Source organism: Meleagris gallopavo, chromosome 7 (genome assembly GCF_000146605.3).
Source record: "Meleagris gallopavo isolate NT-WF06-2002-E0010 breed Aviagen turkey brand Nicholas breeding stock chromosome 7, Turkey_5.1, whole genome shotgun sequence".
Lineage (NCBI taxonomy): Eukaryota > Metazoa > Chordata > Aves > Galliformes > Phasianidae > Meleagris > Meleagris gallopavo.
This window is the reverse complement of record NC_015017.2, coordinates 22,906,303-22,924,315: the sequence shown is the minus strand read 5'-3', so window position 1 is coordinate 22,924,315 and position 18,013 is coordinate 22,906,303.

The following is an 18,013-nucleotide window of genomic DNA, read 5'->3' as shown; positions in this document are numbered from 1 at the left end:
AAGAATTAAGCTGTAACATATCCTTAGGATTAGCTGATGTGGAATGTAAGAATACATATACATATTAGTAGTATATTTTAGAAACATAGATACCGAATTACCTAACAAATACTTTCTCACAAAGCTGCAATAGATTTTAAATGTTCTAAACAAAGTGGGTATAGTATTCTGAACTAGCAAACATATTGTAAGGTTGTTCATTCCACCGGCAGAAGTGAAATACATTTAACAAACTTTCAAGGAGTCAGGGCCTTTATATAAAGCAGAGCTGCCCCACTCTGTGAGAATGTGAGGATGCCATGGGCACGCTCCAAGATACTCCCCTCTACTCTCCTTTCGAGCTTATCTCTATGCAAGGACAGATAAATGACCAGAACAATGACCCAGTGTAAAGGGGCACAAGTGTTAGGGGGGGGTAATTAAATAATTAAGAGGCTATGTTTATGTTTATGCTGTAAAACAGACATCCGAAAGTTACGACCAAATGTTTGTTAAGAAAGCGATTGTTAGAAGGCAATTAACCAATTAAGATATTTGTGTCTGGGCGGCAAAGATTTGTGTTTACTTGGTATTTGTATGATTAGTGAAGCGTTGCGAAAGAGTGTGAACCTGCAGTGCTCAGCCAATGAGGAACCAGGGCAGAAAGAGATAAGTGTCGGGCAATAGGGGATAAAAGATGTAGCATTGTTTTCTTGGGGTGCTCCTGCTTGCAGGAGGCCCGCCACTGCAATTGCGAATAAAATCTGCTTTATCAGAGAAACCGTCCTAGAAAATTATTTGGATATTTCCAACACACTGAACGGTCCCCAGGCCTGGAAGCTGCTTCTGTTGGACAGGGAGGTCACCTTGCAGCATGGCAACAGGCTCTCAACTGGCAAGCAGATCTCTGGCAAGGCTTAAAATACTTAATTTACTGCCAATGCTCACTGAGGCTGCTGAGTAGGTGATGCCCAGTCTGTGCAATAACTTAGAAAATCCTGAGAGACAGTATCCAAGTTAGATACACAACTTAGGCGCTGGCCTGGCTGGCAGAAAAGCTGGCAGGTTAGCAGGCACATGGAGACAAGGCAAAAATCGTGCTTTCTGCAATCCTTGTAAGCTAAGACAAGATGTCCTAGGCTAGATTTGCACAGGGGAGCCTACAGTAGTACCTTGAGGAAAAGGAGTCCCCCGTGCACAGAACTAGGCACACATGGCCAAATTCTCCAGGTTTCCTCTTCTGTCTAAACTGACAGATCTCTCCACAAAATCTGAAAGTCTAGAAAAGTGAACCTAGGGGTCTCAAACTGCTTTTACATTTTAAGCTATTTCACACCAGCACAGGCAAGTGTAATACAGTATGACTGCAGTGGTAGCCATCCTACTCACACTGAAAGCACATATTTTATTCTTCATTACACTAAATAGTACATCACCTTAGTAGTGTTTTCCTTCACATTCCAACTGGTAGCTCACTGATGAAGAGAACACTTATCATAATCTTCCTTCCACATAGTAATCTTTATAATTTTGCATTTCTAAATGCTGAAAGTGCACTAATGCAAGTGTGAAGATGAGTTTCCCATATCCTGGAAGATATCTTAAGAAGAAGATGTTATTGATTCATATGCTCTGCTCTGGAATTGCATTGCAAAGGCCCTAAATATTATTATTTTTGTTTTAGCAAGCAGGAAAACGGCACACAGATTGCCCAAGGTCACCCTGCAGACCAGTGAGAGAACCTGGATTAAATTCAGTCCTTCTGGATCCCTGAACTAAGACCGTTCTGCTGAGCTATTTTTAGAAGGTGAGAACACTTCAAATGAAGCACAGACACGATACACAACTCATTCTCACAGCATAAGAATAATTTATGACATTTATAACATTTTTCTCTGGTAACTCTTTTTTGTTACAAGCAAAAAGTGAGTTCTATGCATTAACAAAAGAAGAGCTGAAAGACGCAGAAATTTAAAACTTCAAGTTGAAGAAATGTATACAGCTCTTACCTGCTGGACTCTAATGATGTTAATAACCCAAGCACTGTGTCCAGCAACAGCTGAAATCGTGCTTGCACAAATTTTGAGCTGAACTCTAGGTCACTTTTACAGTTCTAACAACAGCTGCAGAAATATATTCCTTATCCAAATTAGTAGGATTTGGGGAAAATTCATATACCTTAAGAAAAAAATAAAAATGTATGAAAAATTACTAATGATGTAATAAAGTTTAAAGCTTGTGGACATCTCAATATATGTCACAACAAACAAACAAAGGCTTGATAAGTAGTGGGTCAGTGTGGAAAAGCATCTTCTCTATATTCAATATTTGGAGAGGGCAGGATGACAGTATTTTATTCACATTACAGCTATAGAAGCAAAGCAGATAGAATTAAATGACAAACTTTAAGGGCACTACTCAAGGGCACTTAGCAGAAATCCACAAAATGCTAGATGTGGTAGAAGCTGGTTCAAATCCACTTTAATCAGCCATTCAGAATGTTAACGTAAATATTTCTTCTGTCACTTAGCTGTTATTCTCTCTGAGCCTTCCTTTTTCTGTAGTTCATTGAAAACACAGGTTTTGAGCAATAAGCTGCCTCTCCCTGCTCTCTTCTGTATCTCCTCCTTGTGACAACAAAGTGCTGGGGTTTAACTCGTGAGACCTAAAAATGTATTATTATGGAGAACTGAAATAAAATAAAAGTTCTCCCATACAGAGAAACCAAAATGTAGTTGATATATATCCCAATTTTTTAATACGTGCTGGAAAAAAAAAAAATACAAATTCTAAAAGACAAACTGAGGGTATACTACAGCTTTACTTCAATACCTGTCAATATATATAATACTCAGTTCTGGCCTTTACTTTGCACAAGCAATGCCCATTGATGTTAGTGTGTTCATGTGGACTGCAGCATACTATTTTCCCATGGCTCCTACTGCTATTTTTGGATGGATAACATTACTTCTTAAAGCCCATAGCCTGACTATCTGTAGTATTAGGCACGACCTTTTTATGCAGGCTTGTTCTCTGATCTCAATAAGTCTCCTGGGTAATCCAACAATTTGCTAGCAACAGCCTCGTAAAGAAAAATAACACAAAGCTTTCATTGTACATGCAAACTGTGCAAATATGGTACACCTCAATAATATATTTTGCAATCACAGTTTTAAATGTCTGTGATTCGGGGGATATTCTAGCTTGTTCCAGGATATGGGAAACAATTTATCTCTGGAGATGAACATTATTTAATTTGACTAATGACTGATTTACTAACATAAACTCCACTTGAAACATGCATTTCTCTTATTCACCAGGGACTGTTGTTTTCCTGAAACAGATCAGTAAGAAACCAAAGTAACAAAAATTTTAGATTCATTACTTTGCAGAAATGCGACTTTTAAATGTTTACTCCAATGAGGCATTAAGTTCAGTGGATCAATCATAGCTGAATTTTAACAATTTGATTTTTCTTATTCTGTCCGTTGATCAATGGATCAAACTGGGTCCTGCAAGTAATGGCATGAATAATTCTCACAGTATAACCAACTACAAAACTATTAATGATTAATAAGTCAGGATAAACTAAAACTCTGCATATGCAGTAATCAAGATACGATCTTCATACAAGGTTTCCTGATGTTCTTTGGCTTCCCACGTGGGACTTCTGCAGAAGGATGTGTGTGCAGCCCTACAGAGACCTTGTCTTACAGCACTTTATAAGACGGAGAGCTGCAAAAAAACTTATCTTTTTACAGCTTTCTGCAGTTTTGTAAAAGAAAAATATAGTGAGATATGAGGGCCACTTATTTTACATTTAATTTCAGCATGATGTAAATTTGTATAGCCATCAACAGTCACCATTTTCACTGGTAGAATGGGTTTATATTCACCAAGATACAGAGAGAGACATGAATGACATCTGGAGAGACTGAAATCTGACCATGCATTCTCTCAATTTTAACTAGTAAGAACCAATATCACAAGACTGACTTTCAAGGGAACTGGAGCTATATGGGAAGTGTGTAATATCAGTATTTTCTTTGCATCTGAATTGTCAGCCATATTTTTATAATTGCTCTGTCCTTTACAAGCTCCCCAAAGTAAAGAGAAGCAGAACTGGCATTTCCTAGCTCAGCACTAAATTCTGCAGTATAATACAATAGGAAGTCTGTCTTTCCCCTGACAAGTATTTTGAACTCATTTTATTTAGACTTTCCAGCTATTTACCCTTAGACAACCTGGGCTAGGCAGTACATAACTGAAAAAGAGAGCAGAAACCAGAGGCTGGAACACTGCCCTGACACTGCTATGCTGTGATTGCAGTATTGCTGCTGGGGCCTGACACCACTCACAATAGCTGTTCGTTCACCCACCTGAACACATCCAGTATGTCATCTATTATTGCTCTCAGCCCAACCTGTCTGTAGGGGTTGTGCAGTTACACCGTTGTTGGCAATTAGAAAAGAATCCAACAGTATTTTTCCTCCCATGAAAACTTCTGAAAATGTTGGCCTTCGGGGATGTGCAGCATAAAGAAAATTTTTTATCTTCTAGGAAATCTTATACCTGTATTTAAAAGATCCAATTAGTGAAACACTACTTTTCTCTCCAGTGTTAACAGCTATTGACATATATTAAAACTGCAAGTGTTTGGGTCCTTACCTTGATTTGTATCTCGTAGCTGTTACAGACTGACTCAAGACTAGGGCCTTATATATTGAGTAGGATTCAATCTACTCATGGTATCCCATGAAGTAAGGCAATTTTAAAAATTTGCTGGTGCTTAATTGAGCCTCAGAGCTTGCAGGAGTTGCAAAGGCTGCAAGTCTGAAGTGAAACCTTCGGTGCCTGACGCTATCAGCTACACAAAATTCATCAGCATGATAAGTGTTTTCCTCACGCAGTATCAATAGCTGTCTTTCTTATGTGGTATGAAATTAATCCTTCCCCTGAAGCAGCTTTCTCTCGGTCACTGTATCTTATTTCTTGGTGACAAAATGGACAGGATGTGCTATGAGGGAATCCAGCACAAAAGAGACAAGGCAATGTAAAGAGACACGCTGCAAACCTCCTGCTACCTACCTCTTTGGGATGTCAGCTCTGCTGTCACCTGCTGCTCAGCAGAATGCTGAAAGTTAATATTTCCCAAGCCTCAAGCAGAGCAAACAGGAGCTTTTTTTCTCCTTTCACACATGGGCATTATTTGGGAATTGCAGCCTCCAAGGCACAGCAAGAACAGGGTGTGCTGTTGGGCAAGTGTTAGTGCTTCATCTTCTGTCTGTCTGCCTGCGGCTGTCCGATGTCATCCAGTCCAAAGAAGTCTGATAATGACAGCCCTCAAGAGCTGTCACAGCACTGCGTAAATAGTACATATCAGACTGAAATTTCTGAGGCTTCTTGGGACAAAGATCTTCTGTGGCACTCATCTAAGGAATCTGGGTTTTTGACATACATCTTGGAGCCTTTATGTTTCCTAAAAACATACTGACATTTAAGAAGCACACGCTTTGGCAATGTTTAAATACGTCACATTTTGCTGTAATAAAATGGCAAAGGGGCGTGCAATTAACTTGGGAACACTTCTGGAATTTCACAAGCTCCTGCCATTTCTGTGATCTTTGATATTTTCCCAAAATATCACTAGAAAACCTATGCCTAGCAATAAAATCTCATTTAGTTGGATTGCTCAAATAAATCATATTTCTTAAATGTGCGCACACCACTAAATCAATTAGGTTTTTTTAGGTACATCTTTGTAGCTTTCCAGCCACAGTCCTCTGGGCTATTTCCCCTGGGAGACGCAAGGCCTTGTGGTGCTGCGTTCCATTTGTTATAGCTTGAGCAGATTCAGGAAAGTTCTCAATTCTGTCAAGTTTACCTGAAACCCACCAAGACGATTACGAGGCTCAGTTGTAAGAAATACAGATCCAAAACTTACAGCCTGTGGAAAAAAAAATTGGAATTAAGAACAGAGTCAGCTTTGGCAAGGTCACCTGAAGATTCTTGCTGCTGTTCAGCAGCTTCTGCTTGATGAGCAAAAACCCTGGAAAGTGCCACAGCTCCGTTTGTGCTCCCAGTGTAGTCATGCTGCATGGCAAACTATGACGGGGAGCAAATGTATTTACAGCCCAATGAAACCAATCTACTTACAACCTAGTCCAGCTCAAGAAATCCCTCAACTTCAAATTCAGTTGCACAGGTGCAAATGACAGCTTATTTAACACTTGATTAAAATTTCAAGGTTTTACAAATTAAATAAGCTTATTATATATTCCAGACTTCCAGCTTGAAGGATACCATTCCTACATGAAAGCTACAAGATTTCTGAGTAGTCTATGCAGTTAAATAAAAACATAATTTTGACATCCTGAAATTTAAGTGTTATCACTCCAGAAAAAAATTGAGGCATATAAAGTGTCAGTCACAAATATGATGAATTTGTATATTTGCAAATGAACAGGCTATTTGTTAATTCAATCAGGCAAGTATGTGAAATCCGTAACATACTGCATTCTTTAATATTTTGCATCTCTTATTTCCATTAACACTCAATGAATACTCAATCTCAAAGCAGAGAAGTGCTATGAGAATGGCTTTTACCAGCATCAGTAAGTAATTCTAACAAATGTCTGGCATTTCAATCAAAAGGAATGCATACACAGGATAGAATGAAGCAGAATTGGTTCCCAACCAGACACTGTGCCAAATCACTTGAATTTATGCCCAGTGGCAATTGTGCAATAGCTGGAAGTTTGGATGCATGTCCCTCATTGTGCGTATGGTCATACTAAAAAGGGTGAATTAAATCAATGCAAAGCTGCTTTCAGTCAGATGTGAAGGCTAACAGAAATGTGTTCAAAGTTCAAAGCAGAGGAGCAGACAGTGACACTTGTTACTAAACACTAGCTGGCAAACATGACACAAAGACAAGACCTGAGACAGCAATCTCCATGTTGATAGGATCTGTATCACTGATGAAGGAAGTCAATAAGCAACCATTTTCTAGATTCCTCATCTTGGTAGCTCAGGCAAAACTGGGGGAGAAGGGTGGAAGGGTGGCACCTCACTGCAGAGAAGCCATAAGCTCTACTGTACGCTTTACTCTTAACGAAAGGGGAGAAGACAGTGCTGGGCTCATTGGACAACTACATATAACAGTAATGGGTAGAGAATCTTTATTAAATTAGTCCAAAGAAATAGGCTTTCACCATGCAACGTTTGTTTTATTTACACTGCTTACCTGGTGCTTTACTGGGGATGCAAAACCAAGGCCCTCCCCTGACCTCATACCTCTGACACAGAAGTAGAGTTGCCATTATATCTTTTTTTAGCAGCCATGGAGAAGTAGATTATCTATTTTGGAAAGTTAAAAATAAATGTGGATTCACAGGCATTCAAACAGTAGATAAACATGAGATGTACCCACCTCAAACACTGTATAAACCCTGTAGCCACGATCAGCTTTGAACTCAGAGCTACTCACTTTTACAGCTGTGCTGAGCCATCTTCCCTTCACAGACAGAGAACAGCTGGGCAACAGAAATTGAGAATGAAAGCATTCGTCCCTCGAGTCCCCTTCCAGTAGGATACAACTTGAACAATACGAATGAATACAAGCATGAATGAATAAATTACCACAAATACATACATATGTATATACAAATATTACATTTAGGTGTACATGTATTCTGACAGATTGATATTACTGTCACAAGAGACATCAGCTCAGTTTCACATTATGTGGATGTTAATAGATATATGTATATTACCAAGTTTTTCTATGCACAGTCCTATTTTGTCAGACTGTGCCTTGGTGTCTTTGTTTTCTGATGAAGTTCCCTCTTTCAAACAGCAAACTTAGTCCTCAGATCTTCCACCTAAATTATTACAGAAGAGAATTGATAATTAAGTTTTAACAAGATTTAAATGATATTAAAAACAGACAGTTAAAAGGAGACACTGCCTTGGGCTTTGTTGTAAATTTGTATAATTATTTTTAGTCCTCTGGAGAATGCATAATTATGCTTCTGTATTTATAAAAATACTGCCCTTGAGGCACCAAAACAAATTTTATAGTCCACTGATTTGCATATTAATGTTACTCTTGTGGTGTCAAACGTACTCTTTAGCAGATAGATGTCCATGACAATTTTCAAAATGTCTGAAGTATTTTGTAGTGTTCTAAACTTAGACTATTTATTATTATATGTGGTCAAATAACAAATGAAAAAAACAGCACAGGAATAAACATATGCTATAAGAATCACTGGGGAGAAATGAAGCAGATGAACTAAACAGATTTTAAACAGTTTTTACTAAAAACAGCTTTGGTAAGCTAGTAAGTGCTAAGACTTACAGTCTAATCCAAAGTCCTTAAGAGACAATTTAGCTGAAGACTTGTAACAAATCAATTCTATGTCTTTGCCTCCCTACAAAATCATAATCACTGTGGAAGATCCTTCTCTTGAACAAATGTGCTGAGATACTTTTCAGATTGAGAGTAAATCTCAGAGATAAACTTGATACAGCCCCAAATTATAATCAGAGGCTGAAACTGTAATGGTCAAAATTTGTATTACCATTAGCAAAGACTCTGTTTTAATGGTGAAGATCATGGACATAGAGCCCTCTCATGGATGTAGAGTCATCTCTTACAGGTTGCTACATACAAGAAATAGTAGTTAGGTAATGACTTCCTGCTCTCATTTATGAATCTACCCTATAAAATCCTAGTAGATACAGACCTGATTTTATTACTTATTTGTCTTGAAGTTTGTTATTTTTAAGAGGCATTTTCAAAGCAAGGAGTTCTACTTACAGTGCTATGAATGCACTTTATTGTCTTTAGACAATAGCATAATAATAACAACATCAAACTAAGTTAGGATTCAGTCTGATTATATACATATATATACACAGAGAAAAATCTTACTAGCAGACATTCAAAAGACAACGAAATCAATTGGAGATTTCTTTATGCATGATTGGAAAAATTAAAATCATCATTCCATAACAAATTCCATATTATCAAGACAAATCCATTGGCCTTGCAGTTTACCTCCATATGGAGCTGATGTATTGTCAGCTGAAATGCTGTGTTATTATCAATGCAATAATGATCACTGTAATTATTTGGATAAGAAACTTATTTTCCAAGTTTATAATGAGGGCTGAACACAAATTTTGTGATTTTCCATGCACAGAGTGGAGATGGAATGTTTGTTGTGTGTAAAGACTTAGAAGAGAAAGTCATATCTCAGTGTCTAATAGTAGGAGGAAAGCAGAATTTTACAAAAGTGGGTATATGTCAGTTGGCTCTTGGCAACACTTATTAAGCCATAAATGAGCTGACTGCATGTTCAGAACTACTATTTCCATTAAGTCTCATTCAAGGAGATATTAACAATTATCATTTAACTGTGACAAAATGGTGTCACAGAGGGAACGTACACCTGACATTCTTCTGGTCTCTTGCAAGCCTAACTCCTAACATGTTACCTTCTGCCCTATGGATCCTGTAACAATAATATCTTAAGAAAAAGCAAAAATTATCTTAAAAATAATGTAAAATGAAAGATGAGCTGCCAAAACTGAGTAAAATGTTTCTGTGATATTTCAAGATTGATTGCCAATCAGATATATAATCTTAGGAATGAAATGAGGTGGTCTGAGAAAGTAAGCACAGAAAATTCTTGTGTTTCTTTTATAATGCAGAAATCCTTGGTGGGTTGTTAAGATCATTTGCATTTGGAATTTTATACCCACAATCAAATGCAGAAAATAAATTACAGATGTGATTCACTGGAATTTGCTCTTGCAAAGTGCTAAGCACTGGCTTTAAGATAAAAGGCAGGTTTTGATAATACCCAGCTCCTTGGAATACTGAAGATGAAGAGACAAATGATGGCATTGGCAATGGATGAGATCTGAGCACACAATCACGGTATTGCTGGCAAAGTCATAGTATTTGACACTATATTTATGCTAGGCTTATGGAATCTGTGAAAGGATAAACTGTGAAACTACCAAACACAATATGAAGTCTGCCAGGAAAAGCTAGTCTTCAAAAATCTTGTATTAAATTTGAGCCAGCAGCATGAGTAGTACTGGTACAGATCACTGTGTATACAACATTGGAATGTTTTTGACTCAGAATCGTATGCCACAAAACCATGTTTAATGTCTTGTAGTACCATGATTTATACTGTCTGAATACAGAAAGAAAGGCACACTTACTCACAGGGAAACACACTTCACTATTGTCTGCAGCAGAAACCTCCCATAGCTAAAGAATAAAGTTCGAGGGCAGAAACTGTTTAACTTTGGGGCTTTGCCAGTGATACAATGAGGTTTACACATGCAAATTTACAGAGTACTCTACAAAAAACAAACAAACAAACAAAAACCACAAACAGAAGTATTTGGAAGAACAAACAGAAAAGATGTACTTAACAGCTTTAATAATATCATTCTTCAGCTTTGCTCTTTTGAATTTCTTATCTTCATCCCAAGCTGAGTTTGACAGATTTGGTTTGTACCAGATAGCTCTTGGTGTCATGCGACTATAGTGATTTCATTCTGCTAGTATGTGATGCTTACTTCATTAACAGTCATACATGCCAAAGCAGCGAAGTGTTGATGGTCCTGAGGCTAAAAGCAAATTCACAGGAAATGTTACTTTTACGCATACACAAGCTTACTTTATCAAGGAGATAGTTTGGCAGGCAAACATTAAAAAAAGTTACCTGTTCCAATAATTTTATATTACATTCAGAACTGGGGACAATTCACTGTTTGCCTTGATTCTGTGCTGGTGGAAGAAGGAGGAACAGAGAGAGGACGAAGAGATGGCCAAAGGAGACTTCCTCTCCTTCAATCAATCCACAGGAAAAGTCAATAACAATTGCAGTGCTCTCAGCCAGCCCATTTCGCACCCATGGGACACAATACTACCATCAAAGGCAAAGAGCATTGACAGAGATGGGCTCAGTTCACTGAAACAGCAGCATCCAAGTGGCTCTAACAGTGCTCCAAACTGAGGAGGAATCCCAACTCTGTGAATCTCTTGAGACAGTATTTGCACCCTATCTCTTGTTCTGGGTTGCTTGCATTGTGAACTGTTTCGTTGTAGGAGAAGGTAAAACTGCTGCTAGGGTTATCTTTGATCTGCACAAAAACAGAATCACAAAGAGGCACTGGAAATCAGATTACACACAACAGTGTCTGTGGGTACCCATCTAGGCACACAGTTAATGTAATACTGCAGAAAGCTGATTTATTGCCAACATCTTGTTCCAGGAGTTTGCAGCCCCGCATAGTACTTTGAATGCCTCATTATACAGAATCCACACCTCTGGACTCTTTCTTTTCTAGGTAGTGTCATTTTGAAGTAATACATTATCAGTTTCCATAGTCCAGTGATGCATTACCGGAATACATCAAAAAACAGCTGGCTCAGTCTCTCAATCCTTGGCGTCCAGCAACAGCTGACTGTGATGATGTATTACATGAACTCTTCAGTCTATCATTGTAATAGATCAAAACAAGGTACTGGTCTGAAGGTGTATTACTCAAAGGAAGGCAAAACTGAGTGAACCTGTCCAGGAGTGGGATACTGGTTTAATTATGGAACAGAAGTTACAGTACACTGCTCAGAGAAGGTTTGTTAGCTTCAAAATTTTGGTGCGCTGGTAAAATACAATTTACATTCATATAGATGATATTGCAGGAGAAGGTCATATGGTTTCTCAGTTTGGAGACAAATACTTAAACAGCCACTTCTGTCAAAATGCTGCAATGTGTTGTGCAATAGAGAGATTGTATGTGTTATGTTTGGTGATATTTGAGTTCAATTGATAGACATATGCACCAGATCTCTTCCTCCCTCCCCCATTTCTTTATAGGAAAAAAAAAAAAGTCAGACAAGAACCTGAGTAGTAGTGTTGTAAGTGAAAGAGCATGCTACTACCAGTGAGTTCTCATTGCTGCTTCTTTCAGAGGAACTCTCAGCAGGCTGCAGGTGATGCTGTGAGTCTGAAGAAAAGCATCAGTACAGAAGAGGACCTGAATCACTGATGGGGAAACAGCTGGAGCTGGAAAAAAGAATTAGAAAAGGAGACAATCTTCAGCAAATAAATATAATATCTGGTGTAATTAAAGAATTCTTAAGAGCTAAATTTACTGCAGCTATTTACACTATGTTTCATGACATTGAATGACCAAAAGCTTCCCATTGACCAGAACTGCAGACTTGCCACAGGGAGCATCTTGGTCTGTTTAACTGATGTGAAGCTCTTTCCTCCTCAGATCATAAGGAGTGCAATATATAGAGTGCCTACTTTTAAACAGGCCTTCCATTCTGTTCAAAAGACAAGAAATACTCTCAGAAGACTCTCTGGAGATAGCATGAGGTGCATTTTCCACCTGCAAGCTCAGTGACGACAGGTAGAGTGTGATATGAACCACAACTAGTTAGAACTAAGGCAGCAAAAAACTCACTTGCCTCTAATGCCAGAAACCTTATTTCCCTGTACTGTTTCGAACACTTCACTGCCTCACCATTGTTTTGATCATCTCATATTCCAGCTTCTTTTTAATGAGGCTCAGGATAGCTCTTTCAGAGTATGCCACCAACTTCCCACTCTATTGTTTTCTCTATATCCCTGTAATATTAACCTCCATGATCCCTTCTTTCTCCCACCTGTCATGCTGCTATGCTTTTACACTTCCATCAATGTTCCTAGAATGAACAACTTCCTGACAATAATTACTGTAACTTTACTTCAGTTCCTCCCCATCCTGTCGCCCTACCTACATGAAGTAAACTTTGTTCAATGCAGACAAACATATGCAAAAACTGGAGCATAACACGATGTTACTTTAATCTGTGCATTTTCTCCTTTTTTTCTGCAATAATTCATTGTTCTCTAGGAGTTGCTGAAATTTTTTTTGAGTTATAGTGCTTGAATTTACTTTATTTGTAGAAAAACATACACTAATTTTATGGTTGTTCAAGAACTGTTGATCACGGCCTGAACCTCTGATTGACTACCTGAGGTGAGCAATGAGTCAGCTGCAGGAGCACAGGTGAATTGCTTTCACCTGTGCTATCGGAAGGGGTGGAGCCTGGCTGCACCTCTCCTAGAACCCATTTAAGTGCTGATTTCCCCTGAGGAAAGATTTCTTTTTGGAGATTGCTCCTAGTGGAGTTTATTGCAAGCCTACAACATAGGTGAGTATTTTTCATTTGTTATCTTTCTACTGCAATAATCCTACTTAGCCTAATCTCTGTACACCTATTGATTGTACAATGGTGAATTGGAGAACTTGAAAATGCATTTTTCTGCTATGCGTTTCTGTCCAGTAGAAGCAGGTAGTATCTGAGAACACAAGCTGATCTGAAATGGGGATAACGGGCAGCAGTTGATTTAGATAATATAGCACATTATAAGCACCGTGAATCAAAGCCATATCTGAGAACAGGCACTTTACCAGTGTGTAACATTCATTAGAACAATTTTAGCTCTGTGATATTTACAGGAAGGTCTAAATAAAAGAGACAGTTCACGATGATAAGCATGACAAGAGGTCCTGTATAAAACATGCAGAAAGAACAGAATGGGCTAATACAGGGATCTTACGCTCACTTTTGTAAGCCTTGAAAATGGTTCAGTGTGTTACAGATTTAGTTGTGAATGCAGATGATGTATCCTCCACTGCAATATCTCACCATATTGGTATTGTAGAAGGATATGAGTGAGGATTAAGGACAATAAAGATACGGGATGACACATGCAAACACTCATTACAAAATAGCGGGATGGAGAAGAATTGATTGAAGGATGACATCCCACAAAGATGCCTTGGTTGAGATGACTGGTGAGAAAGCTGCTGAGATAAGGAGTGTCTTGGTGAAAGGAGCTTCTTTCACCAGTTTGCCTGTTCTTAAATTATCCAAGTCCTGTGGAACTCACTTTTTTTTTTTAGTACAAGGAGAAAGAGCAGTTCCTTAGCAGCATAGCTGCCTGGGGGTGTGTGACCACTTTGTCACATGACACGGGAACAACAGTGACCTCCTCTGTTCCTCACACTGATACAGCAACTCTGTCTGTCCCAGTGGAGAAGAACTTGGATTTTGCCACAGGAATGCAAGTATGCTGTAAGAGTCAGACATACTGTACCATTAGCCATTTCCTTGTGTTACCCTCCTGGTAGTAAAAGAAAACAGACAGCAAGAGTAGTGTACTGTTTAAACGCATTGTTCAAGGAAAATCAGCAGATAAAGAACTTAAATTCTGGGTGCACTTACAGTATGTATATGTTCTCCTTACAAAGAAGCCAAATTATTTCTGTGGTTTTCATTGATACTAGAAAGAGTATTTGTAGATAGGCCCATAGTCATATACAGAGAAAAGAGTTGAAACCACTGAACTGGCGAAGGGGATCTCTGGCTACATAGCACACCTAGGAAACAGCCTAGGCCTAAAAGATGCTCTCCCTTCCGTGACTGACTCTACCCTGGGTCCACCCCTTCTGGTCACCTGGCCAAGCACCCCCCTTTATCTGTGCTCAATCACCAGTTCAAGCCATGACCTAACAGTTCTCCTCCAGTATCTACATTCAGTGGGAAAACAACTAAAACATATAACTACTTGTAGCTGCTGACAGAGAGGGCTGGATTTGTCTCTGATGTGCAACCCAGGGCCGCCATGATGTACCTACTTGTGTCAAGCAATGCCTAGTGGAAACTCAAAGCACAGTGCAAAGCTGGATGCATCCAGCCTTTGACCCTGCCCTTGCATTTCATATCAATTCTCAAGGGAATAATCTGGAAAAAACACAACACCAGCTGCTGAAAAGTCAATGGCTCTTCACAGTCAAATAAGGCAAAGTATGTGTAATGTTGAGGCACTTATCCTTTCTTAGATAAGTCAGGAAAGGGCAGATAGAAGACAATCTGGTGTGAGCTTTAGGAAGAAAGAATTCATGACTCTACTTCTCTCCTTAGCAGATGCTACCAAGGCATTGCCTGGGATAGGTGTTATTGGAGTATATGGAAGAAGCAAGATTTTGATAAATTCTTGTTTATACTAATCAGTATTTTTACCCTGAAGTGCACCAAACAGCTTGTGAATTCCACGGGGGACTTAACATATGACAGTGAATTATATAAAAGTTCCCCTGTACTGTGACATTTTTGTTACGCTCTTCTCTTTCTTATAATTATTCTATGAGGCTTCATGGTATACTGGTCAGTTACCTGAACTGGTACATAATACTGCAATATTTGCAGAATATAGATTTTCTCCTTCTAAGGACTACACCCCACCAACACAGCAATAACAACAGTAGGTACAGTGTGCACCCATTCATACATAAAGAAACCCACTCTAGTGAAATGAATGAACTAGCCTAAGGCACACCCATACCACAGGTCATATTAAAGAGGCCCACAGAATAAAACACGATATGATCAAATTGAAAAATACTCATTCAATTGAATTTTGTCTAATTTACTAGCTTGCAAATTCCAGACAAAAATGAACAAATCAAGGCCGACTACCTTGAATGTCTTCTTTCCTCTAGCTCAGAGCAATAAACCCTTCAGAGAAGGTCACTTTTTTTTTCTTTAACCTAACCCACAAATCAGTTAGTATGGCACTTGATTCTGATACTCCCTGGAATATCAGTGCTCCATTGTTATTTAGTATTTGGACAGCTGAGCTTTTATACTATTCTGTTTCTATAAAAATCATTTCTTCATTGACTATACTGATTCTTTTCCTTCTCATTTCTAAATTATAAATCAACTTAAGCTCATCAGGGATATTATTAGTAGCTTATTGTTACCTTTCTCAGTGTATTTTGAATACCAGCATTCCCCAGCCACAAGGGATAGCATATTAAGTGCTATTCAGACATTTGAACATAATATACTCCCTTTCTAATGCTTCCGTTGTATTACTAGTATGATAATTATTACAGCAAATGATAAAATACTGCAAAATTGTTTTCGCCCCCCTTAATAACATAAATGAAAGGAGCAATTAATTTCCTACAATAAAAACAGGCAATACAATAACGTACAAATGTGGAGTTTCTTCATTATTGCATCAAATTGCAAAACGGAAACATATAATTTCAAAAGGCTCATAAGCAAAAATGGAAACACAGCTGATGTTGCGTCAGCATATAGTACGAAACTGTGAAGCTTGCACAGCTCACAGCTAGTCTCCTCTAAATGAAAATGCATAATGCAAAGATCTTTTTCCTTAGACCTTAGCTCCAGAATTCTAGGTATTTTTCCAGATTGTTACTTTACTTTTATACATCCATCCAATACTATAAACCTATAGCATCACCGCTTATTTTGAAGCCCTGCTATCATGCACAGCAAAGCTACAGCTTTATCAATGCATCTGGTGACAGACAGCAATAGTGTTTCCAAATGGAATCAAAGTACTTCTGCACTGATACACATCCCGGTACACCCCACGTATTTGCCAGATGTGTTTTAAGCATTCTTTAGTTCACTGCTATTTTGGTTGGTTTGGTTTTACGTTGTTGAGAAAAGGCAACACATTTTCTTTGACATCTCATACAATTTTACATGTATTCAGGGCACATTCCCTGCTTTGCATGGAAAATGTATTTGCACAGTTGTCAGAATGATGGACAGGGGGAGAATGATAAGAAGGAGCACTGATCTTTGCTTGTTATTACATACAATAGCCCAGTAGGAATCATGATGTGTTGGTGAGACAAACTGTGTCCCATTCTGGAACATATTAAGTTTGTCTCCAGGACACACATGACTTCACTAGGGTGTCTAACCTCATTCATAATAGATGCTAATCTTTTCAGGGCTGACTGATGACAGCACTTCCTGCCCTTCACGGAATTAGAGCTGGGTTTTATCAAAGGACTCAAACTGCCTGCTAATTAGACTAATTCCCTTCATCATGAATTATTTATTTCCATTGGTAACCGATCACTGTGACATTAATGGGTTCTGCTCAACTTAGTTTCATACTAATATACACTATAAGTTAAATGTTTAAAAACTCCTGATACTTCACTTCAGGTCAAGTGTGTCTTCAAATAACTCTTGGTGTTTTCAGCAAAGTTTTGACAATTAAAGACTGTTGGAATAAAGTGCTCACTGCTAAGGAAGGAAAAAAAGAATAATTTTTAAATTCTAAAATAAAAATGCTTTACCCACCTTCTCCCCAAAGTTAGAGCTAATACATAGAAATAAATTTGAGATTAATAAGAAGAACCTTCTACTGAACTGATGACGGAGCTTCAGTGCAATTCAAAGAATCAAATATAACCTTAGCCAAAGGGTTGTGCCTCACACTGTGCAAGAAGTTTGTAGAAGATTGTAGTATTAAGACTAAATCCTAAACGTAGGTAGCAAGTATCAAATATGCAAATACAAAATAAAGAACACCTGGACAGAAAGCATCACTGTGTACCAGAATCAGATGGAGCATGCCAAAGGTAGAGAAGGGGCTGTAATGGGAAAAACAAAAGGCAATCATTGTGGAACGTCCTAGCAGCAGGATCTGAGCAGGACACCAGAGGTCATCTATGCAATACCTAGAAGCATGAAAACTGATGGTTTTTGGTATCACTCTTCAGAAGCTGTATTGACTACTGCTTTTTTACTGCACTCCATAAGAGTGCAACAAAAACTTAAAGCAATTTAGAAAACATGATCAATGGGGAAAAATTGAAAACACTGCTTAAAAAAGAGATGAGAGTATGATGAAATCTGCATTTACACAGAAAGGTGCTGTGGTTAGACTAGGGATCTGTTTTCTCCATGTCCGTCACAAGCAGAACAAGAGCTAATCATTTCAGACTGAAGTCAAGAAGATTTTGCTGAGAAATTGAGATAAGTCTTCCTACCTGTGAGGACAAAGAATCAACTTAAACAAGCAGATGGTTGTTGGGATTTTGGCCTAGGAAGGCAGGTCATTGTCAGGGAAGGTTTAGGTGTATGTGAAATCACCTCTGTCACAAA